The sequence below is a fragment of the Mchenga conophoros genome, linkage group LG15 (genome assembly GCF_057382185.1).
Source record: "Mchenga conophoros isolate Kocher_MC1m ecotype Shallow Benthic linkage group LG15, M_conophoros_male_GT1.1, whole genome shotgun sequence".
Classification (NCBI taxonomy): domain Eukaryota; kingdom Metazoa; phylum Chordata; class Actinopteri; order Cichliformes; family Cichlidae; genus Mchenga; species Mchenga conophoros.
Genome location: NC_140540.1, coordinates 21,376,072 through 21,383,675, shown reverse-complemented (window position 1 = coordinate 21,383,675; position 7,604 = coordinate 21,376,072).

The following is a 7,604-nucleotide window of genomic DNA, read 5'->3' as shown; positions in this document are numbered from 1 at the left end:
ACTACCAGGCTATACAGCAATGACATTGGAATGTCGTTCGGACTGGAGTAGTGTAGTCGGATGGTAACAAAGAGAGGGAAGGTAGTCAGAACTGAGGGGATTGAACTACCAGAAGGCAACATTGCAGACATAGAGGACAGTTACAAGTACCTGGGGATCCCGCAGGCGAATGGGAACCATGAAGAGGCCGCTAGAAAAGCTGCAACCACCAAGTACCTGCAGAGGGTCAGGCAAGTCCTGAGGAGTCAGCTGAATGGTAAGAACAAGATCCGGGCCATCAACACGTACGCCCTGCCCGTGATCAGGTACCCTGCTGGGGTAATAGGCTGGCCAAAGGAGGAGATAGAAGCCACTGACATAAAGACAAGAAAGCTCCTTACCATGCATGGAGGGTTTCACCCCAAGTCCAGCACCCTGAGGCTGTACGCTAAGTGGAAGGAAGGGGGCCGGGGACTGGTGAGTGTCAGCACCACAGTCCAGGATGAGACAACGAACATCCAAGAATACATTGGGAAGATGGCCCCAACTGACCGAGTGCTCAGTGAATACCTCAGGCAGCAGAAACCCAAGAAAGAGGAGGGAGACGAGGAACCATCATGGAAGGACAGGCCCCTGCACGGTATGTACCACCGGCAGATAGAGGAGGTGGCTGATATCCAGAAATCCTACCAGTGGCTGGACAAAGCTGGACACAAGTGTAACTTATAAATACATGTTCATACTTTTATTACACAATCAGAGAGAAAGAAACAGAGAGAGAGAGAGTGCAGGACAGACAGACAGGTGACAGTCTCAGGTGTAGACACTGCTACAAAACAGCACAAGAGAAGGAAGATTTAGTGTTTGTGTTATTACGAGTGCTAAACAAGAAGAGTTCCCAGATGGTACAGTGGACACATGTGTGACTCCTGTGATTAAAGCATCTTTCTTTCAGCTCATTCAAACACACGTTAAAGTCCGTTTGGCTCGACACCACCGAACAGAGGCAGCAATATAACATAGCTAACATTAACAGTGCAGTGGATCCTGCTTGTGCCGTGATATTCAGGACTGCAAACCGAGCAGCATCACCCACTTTCAGCTTGTTGTGTTTGTGGATATATGACTGACTTTAATTATCCATAAAACCATCACATTCTCTGTAAGTTTAGGGCCAACTATATATATATTTTGAAGTAGAGGCTTTAAAAACCAAGTTAACGCTGAAAGTACAAACATCACTAATGTCACATAACTTTGCCGACATGTGGCCAACAGTGATGTTTTAATGTTCTTCATTATTAAACATTCACACATAAATAAGTGACATCATATTCAGTACTTACTTTCACTCTTCGGCCGCTCCCTTCTGCCGTATTTTGCAGCAAAATTATCCACACCCACCGCCGCGCTATGGATTGTGGGATATATGGGACCACGAAGCGTGCACCGGACCACGCTTGATATTTGGGGAAATCGACGCTGTATTTGGAGTATGCATTTGAAGTACACTTCGAATTGGGACAGCCGTCGTCGCGTGGCTGTGACATAATCGCACTCAAAATGCGTACTTCAAGTGTGCGGTCTCTTAATTGGGACACAGCCTGTGACACCTGTGCTGTAATTGTGGTTAACTTCTGCCTTCTGTCTATCAGCATTGCACATGCACGAAGGACATCCTGTTTGTACAATAATCCAGTCTAGAAATAATAGATTCATTAACAGGTTTTTCTTTTTTTTTCTTTTTTTTTTTTTTGCCTGTCCCGTTTGGCTCTTTTGCCATCAGAATTGTTGTCTAAAGGCAAAGAAAGATGCCCAACGGATTTACTTTACCAAACTGACCATCCCAGCCTTGCTGTAATGGTCCATTTGATTCACCTTTTATTGTTTATTTTATTTTCACTTACTGAATACGGGACAGACTTGACTGGGGGAAAGAAGGGGAGAAAGAAAGAGGGAAAGAGAAACAGCTGAGAAGAGGGACGGGGGAGAAGGGCAAAAGACAAAAACCAAAAGAATGAGCAGAAAAAGAAAAAAAAGAAGAAAAAAAAGCATATATCAATCACCTGGATCACCTGCTGAGAAAGAAAAAAGAAAAGCAGAAGAGAAGAGGAGTAATAGAATAAACAACATCACAATGATATATGGGAATATGACAGTAAATACTAAATATTAAACATTATTGTGCAGCACATAAGATCAACAGAACACAGTGTGCTTTGAGGTAGGAGCCAAAAAGGGTGTAGTTTGTGGGTGTGATCACCCGTGTGTACACCTGTGAGCATGGACGCGCTTGTTTTTTTTAAAAAAAAGGTTCCTTCATGTAATGATCTGCTAGAGGGTGTGGGGGGGCCACAGCCCCGTCCTCCAGGGCATGAAGCAGGTATGGAGGAGATCAAAACTCCAGACATCCAGAGGCCCCCAGAACACAACAGACCAAGGAAGACCAACAAATCAAATCAAATCAAATCACTTTTTATTGTCACATCACATGTGCAGGCACACTGGCACAGCACATGCGAGTGAAATTCTTGTGTGCGAGCCCCACAAGCAACAGAGATGTGCAAACACAATACAGAGTTGAATATGTGCAAAACAAGTGGCATTTATATACAGTGTGGAGTGCATAATGTTGAAGTTCCAGTAGTGAAGCTGAGGTGTCTATGACGTGTTCAGCAGTCTGATGGCCTGATGGAAAAAGCTGTCTCTCAGTCTGCTGGTACGGGACCGGATGCTGCAGAACCTCCTTCCTGATGGAAGCAGTCTGAACAGTTTATGGCTGGGGTGACTGGAGTCCATGATGATCCTCCCCGCTTTCCTCAGGCAGCGCTTCCTGTAGATGTCTTGGAGGGAGGGAAGCTCACCTCCAATTATCCGTTCAGAGCACCGCACTACTCGCTGGAGAGCTTTGCAGTTGTAGGCGGTGCTGTTGCCATACCAGGTGGTGATGCATCCAGTGAGGATGCTCTCAATGGCACAGCGATAGAAGGTCCTGAGGATGCGGGGGCTCATGCCGAATCTTTTCAGTCTCCTGAGAAAGAAGAGGCGCTGCTGCGCCTTCTTCACTGTTTTGTTTGTGTGTACTGACTACGTAAGATCCTCAGCCAGGTGTACGCCAAGGAACCGGAAGCTGCTCACTCTCTCCACAGCAGCGCCGTTGATGGTGATGGGGGTGTGTACTTCTCTGCACCTCTGGAAGTCCACTATCAACTCCTTTGTCTTTGCGACGTTGAGGGTGAGATGGTTGTCTTGACACCAGTGGGTCAGGGCGCTGACCTCCTCCCTGTAAGCCGTCTCATCACCGTTGGTGATAAGACCCACCACTGTAGTGTCGTCCGCAAACTTCACAATGATGTTGGAGCTGTTAGTGGCTGTGCAGTCGTAGGTGTAGAGTGAGTACAGGAGAGGGCTCAGTACACACCCCTGTGGAGCACCAGTGTTCAGTGTGATGGGGGATGAGGTGATGCTGCCCAGTCTGACCACCTGGCGTCTGTCAGACAGGAAGCTAAGGATCCAGCTGCAGAGGGAGCTGCTCAGTCCTAGATCCTGCAGTTTCCTGTCCAGCTTCGAGGGAACGATGGTATTGAATGCTGAGCTGTAATCTACAAACAGCATCCTCACATACGTGTTGTTAGCGCCATTTATAGTTATTACATGTTTTATTTTGAAAAGCCTGAAAAGGATATGGTGCTTTTGTTGTGAAAGTTTTGTGAGAAATAAAGTAAGCGAATGGCGGAGCGACACGATGGTTTTACCGTCGTTGTTGCACAAACCGACGCGTAAAACAGCCTCTTGTCCATCCAGACTCTTATTTTAGATATAAGAGAAATAGAGAACTCCAAGAAGAAACAAAGATAGCCACTACATTAAGTAAAACCATCATGCTCCCGAGCAAGACGACTGCATCGCTATGAGATCGTGCAAAGTTTGATACAGCAAGTCAGTTAAGTGCACAGAGCTGTATGCATGAAGAATCTAAGAAAAGAAGAAATAAGCTTTCATGGATAAAGTTTTGGACTATGATATGCTGCTAAGCTACAAGTCGTGTTAAAACTGAACAATTGCGATTCTCAACTTCTTACAAATAAGTCAGTGACAGTGTTTTTGGTCTTAAGAAGATGACACTAACTACGAAAGCCTCAGCTTTGTGTCATAGACCATTTTGTTTCATGAACACTTGTTGAATAAGAAGTTGTGTAAAAGGGGCAGAGATGGCAGATAAAGACCCGCAAGGTTGCAGGCCCAGGGCACAGAGCTGCAGTAGCGGGACTGGCCACAAGAGGGCGCAAAAGTACACCGAAAGAGGTTTGGAAGAACAGCTCGGCAGGCACATAAACGCAAGAAGGTCCAAGCTGTCACAATTAACTTCAAAAATGAATAAAATTAGTGGACTGATGAAAGAGAATGAAAGCCTTGACATTGTTGATGAACATTTAAGTAACTTTTCAAAGCTGCATGAAGAATTCTTACGGGCAAATGATGATGTACTGTCACTGTTGCCAGAAGATGAAAGGAATGTGGACCAGATGCTCTGGTTCAATCCAAAAAAGGAGCAGTTCAGTGCGTTTATGACTGAAGTTGAGAAATGGATCATCGTAACAAGACATCAGCATCACGACGACGTGAGCCCAGATGACAGCGTGTCAGTGACTGCTAGACTAACTGCAAAGAAATCAGGTACCAGCATTGGAAGAAGCTCAGTCAGTAGCCGCTCATCAAGATCGTCCAGAGCTTCTTCGGTATCATCTGTACGGCAGAAAGAAGAAGCAGAGCGCGCTGCTCTGCTCGCACGAGCCGCATCCTTGAAACAGAGACAAGCCTTGGACATTGAAGAATGTAAGTTAAAAGCAAGAAGAGAACAGCTTGAGATCGAGACAGCTATTGCTGCTTCTACAGCCAAAATAAAAGTGTTAGAGGACTGTGAATATGACAGCTGTAAAAATGATGTGGAACAGTGTGAATCAGCTGTTAAGCACTTCAGCTTCCAAGAGCCAAAGGTACAAGGTGAACATGATGGGCATTCAAAGGTAAACAGTCACAGTGTAAAACAAGAAGATGACTTGCACCAAACTGATGCCAGTGTTATTCCAATGAATCTATGTGAAGTCATGTTGAAACAAAATGATATCACTGAGATGTTAGTCAAACAACATAGACTGTCACATTTGCCTCAAAGAGACATTCCCATCTTTAGTGGTGATCCACTTGAGTTCATACCATTTACAAGAGCCTTTGACCATACAATTCATGACAAAACTGACAGTGACAGGTTATATTACCTTGAACAGTTCACCAGAGGTGAGCCCAGAGATTTGGTAAGAAGTTGTCAGCACATGAATCCTCAACAAGGCTACAGTGAGGCAAGGAAGTTGCTGTTTTGTCATTATGGTAATGAACTGAAAATTGCAACTGCCTACATGAACAGAGCATTCAATTGGCCACAAATCAAAACAGATGATGCAAAGGCTCTTCATAGCTATTCACTGTTTCTCACTGGTTGTAACAATGCAATGCAAGACATCAGTCAACTGCAAGAGATGGAGATCCCCACGAACCTCAGAGTTATTGTCTCTAAACTGCCATACAAAATGAGAGAAATGTGGAGAGTCTCTGCTTTTGACATTCAAGAAACAAGTGGAAGGAGAGCAAAGTTCTCAGATCTGGTTAGATTCATAAACAGACAAGCAAAAATAGCTGCAGATCCTTTGTATGGTGACATTAAGGATGCTGAAGACAAAGCAAAGTCATCTGCAAATGTGAGAATGACTAGATCATCCAGGCAAAGGGGAAGCACATTTGCTACAAGTGTAACACAAGCTGCAAATGAAAGGTCACCTGAAATTAATAAAAGTGCTTCTTGTCACACTAGCAATGCCTTCCAGAAACCATGCATATACTGTGAAAAACTCCATACACTGGCAGAATGTCAAAAGGTCAGAAACCAGCCTTACAAAGAAAGACTAGAGTTCCTTAAAGCAAAGGGTCTGTGCTTTGCATGTCTGACACAAGGTCATCTGAGTAAGGACTGTAAGAAAAGATCATTGTGTGAGTACTGCTCTAAGAGACATCCAAGTATGCTTCATTGGACAAAGGAGGAGGACAGTAAGGCAGACGATTGCATCCAGAGAAATGTCTCAGACATTCCCACAACAAGTGATGAAACACACACTTCAGGCAGAATTTGTGGAGCCACGGGGGCCGGAAAAGGCATTCATGTGTTATCGATCGTTCCTGTGTGGGTTAAGTTGAAGAAAGGCAATAAGTTGATTGAGACTTATGCATTCATGGACAATGGGAGCCAAGCCACGTTTTGTTCAGAAAAACTGATGAGACAACTGGGTGTAGAAGGTAAGAAGACAAAATTCATGCTTCGCACAATGGGACAAGAAAAGATGGTGACAAGTTACCACCTGTCAGGATTAGAAGTGTGTGGTTTAAATGAGAACACCTATATAGATCTTCCTGACATTTACACTCATGCAGACATTCCAGTGTCTAGAGAGAACATCCCTACACAGGATGATTTAAAAAGGTGGCCACATCTTCGGCAAATCAAGTTCCCACATTCAGACGCAGACATTGGACTTTTGATAGGATGTGATGTGCACAAGGCTATGGAACCATGGGAGATTATTCATAGTAACGATAACGGTCCATATGCTGTTCGAACAGTCCTGGGTTGGGTTATCAATGGCCCTCTCAAGAGAGATTCTTGCTCTACTCCTTCTGACAGAGAGCTGAGTGTTTCAGTAAATCGCATCTCTATCACTAATGTTGAGAATCTTTTGATGCAACAGCTCAACTATGATTTTCCAGAGAAAGCTTCTGAGGAAAAACAGGAAATGTCACGAGAAGACATCATGTTTATGGATTCTGTCAATGGCACAGCTGAAAGGATTAATGGTCATTATAGCATAGGTCTTCCTTTGAGAAACAAAGCTGTCAAAATGCCAAACAACCGCAGTGCAGTAATGCAGAGGGCAGAGAATCTGAAAAGAAAATTAATCAGAAACACAGAGTTTCACGAGGAGTATCAGAGCTTCATGTCTGACTTGCTGAATAAAGGCTACGCAGTTCAGGTACCAAACACAAAGACTACCCCTGAAAATGAGAGAGTTTGGTACATACCACACCATGGGGTGTACCACCCTCAGAAAAGAAAACTCTGTGTAGTTTTTGACTGTGCAGCATCCTTTCAAGGGAAATCACTGAACGAAGAACTCTTGCAAGGGCCAGACCTAACGAACACACTGATTGGGGTACTAACAAGGTTTAGGTGGGATCACATTGCCTTGATGTCAGACATAGAAGCTATGTATCACCAGGTGCGAGTACCTCCAGAGGACAGTGATCTTTTGCGTTTTCTCTGGTGGCCAAATGGGAACTTGAATGAACCTCTGCAAGAATACAAAATGATGGTGCACTTGTTTGGGGCAACATCCTCCCCAAGCTGTGCAAACTATGCACTAAAAAAGGCAGCAGAAGATGCTAAAGAAAAAATGCCACTAGCAGCAGTTAATGCTGTTCTGAACAACTTTTATGTAGATGATTGTCTTCTGTCAGTTTCAGATGAAACAGAGGCATGTACTATGGTCAGGGACCTGACTGCATTGTGTGAGAGTGGA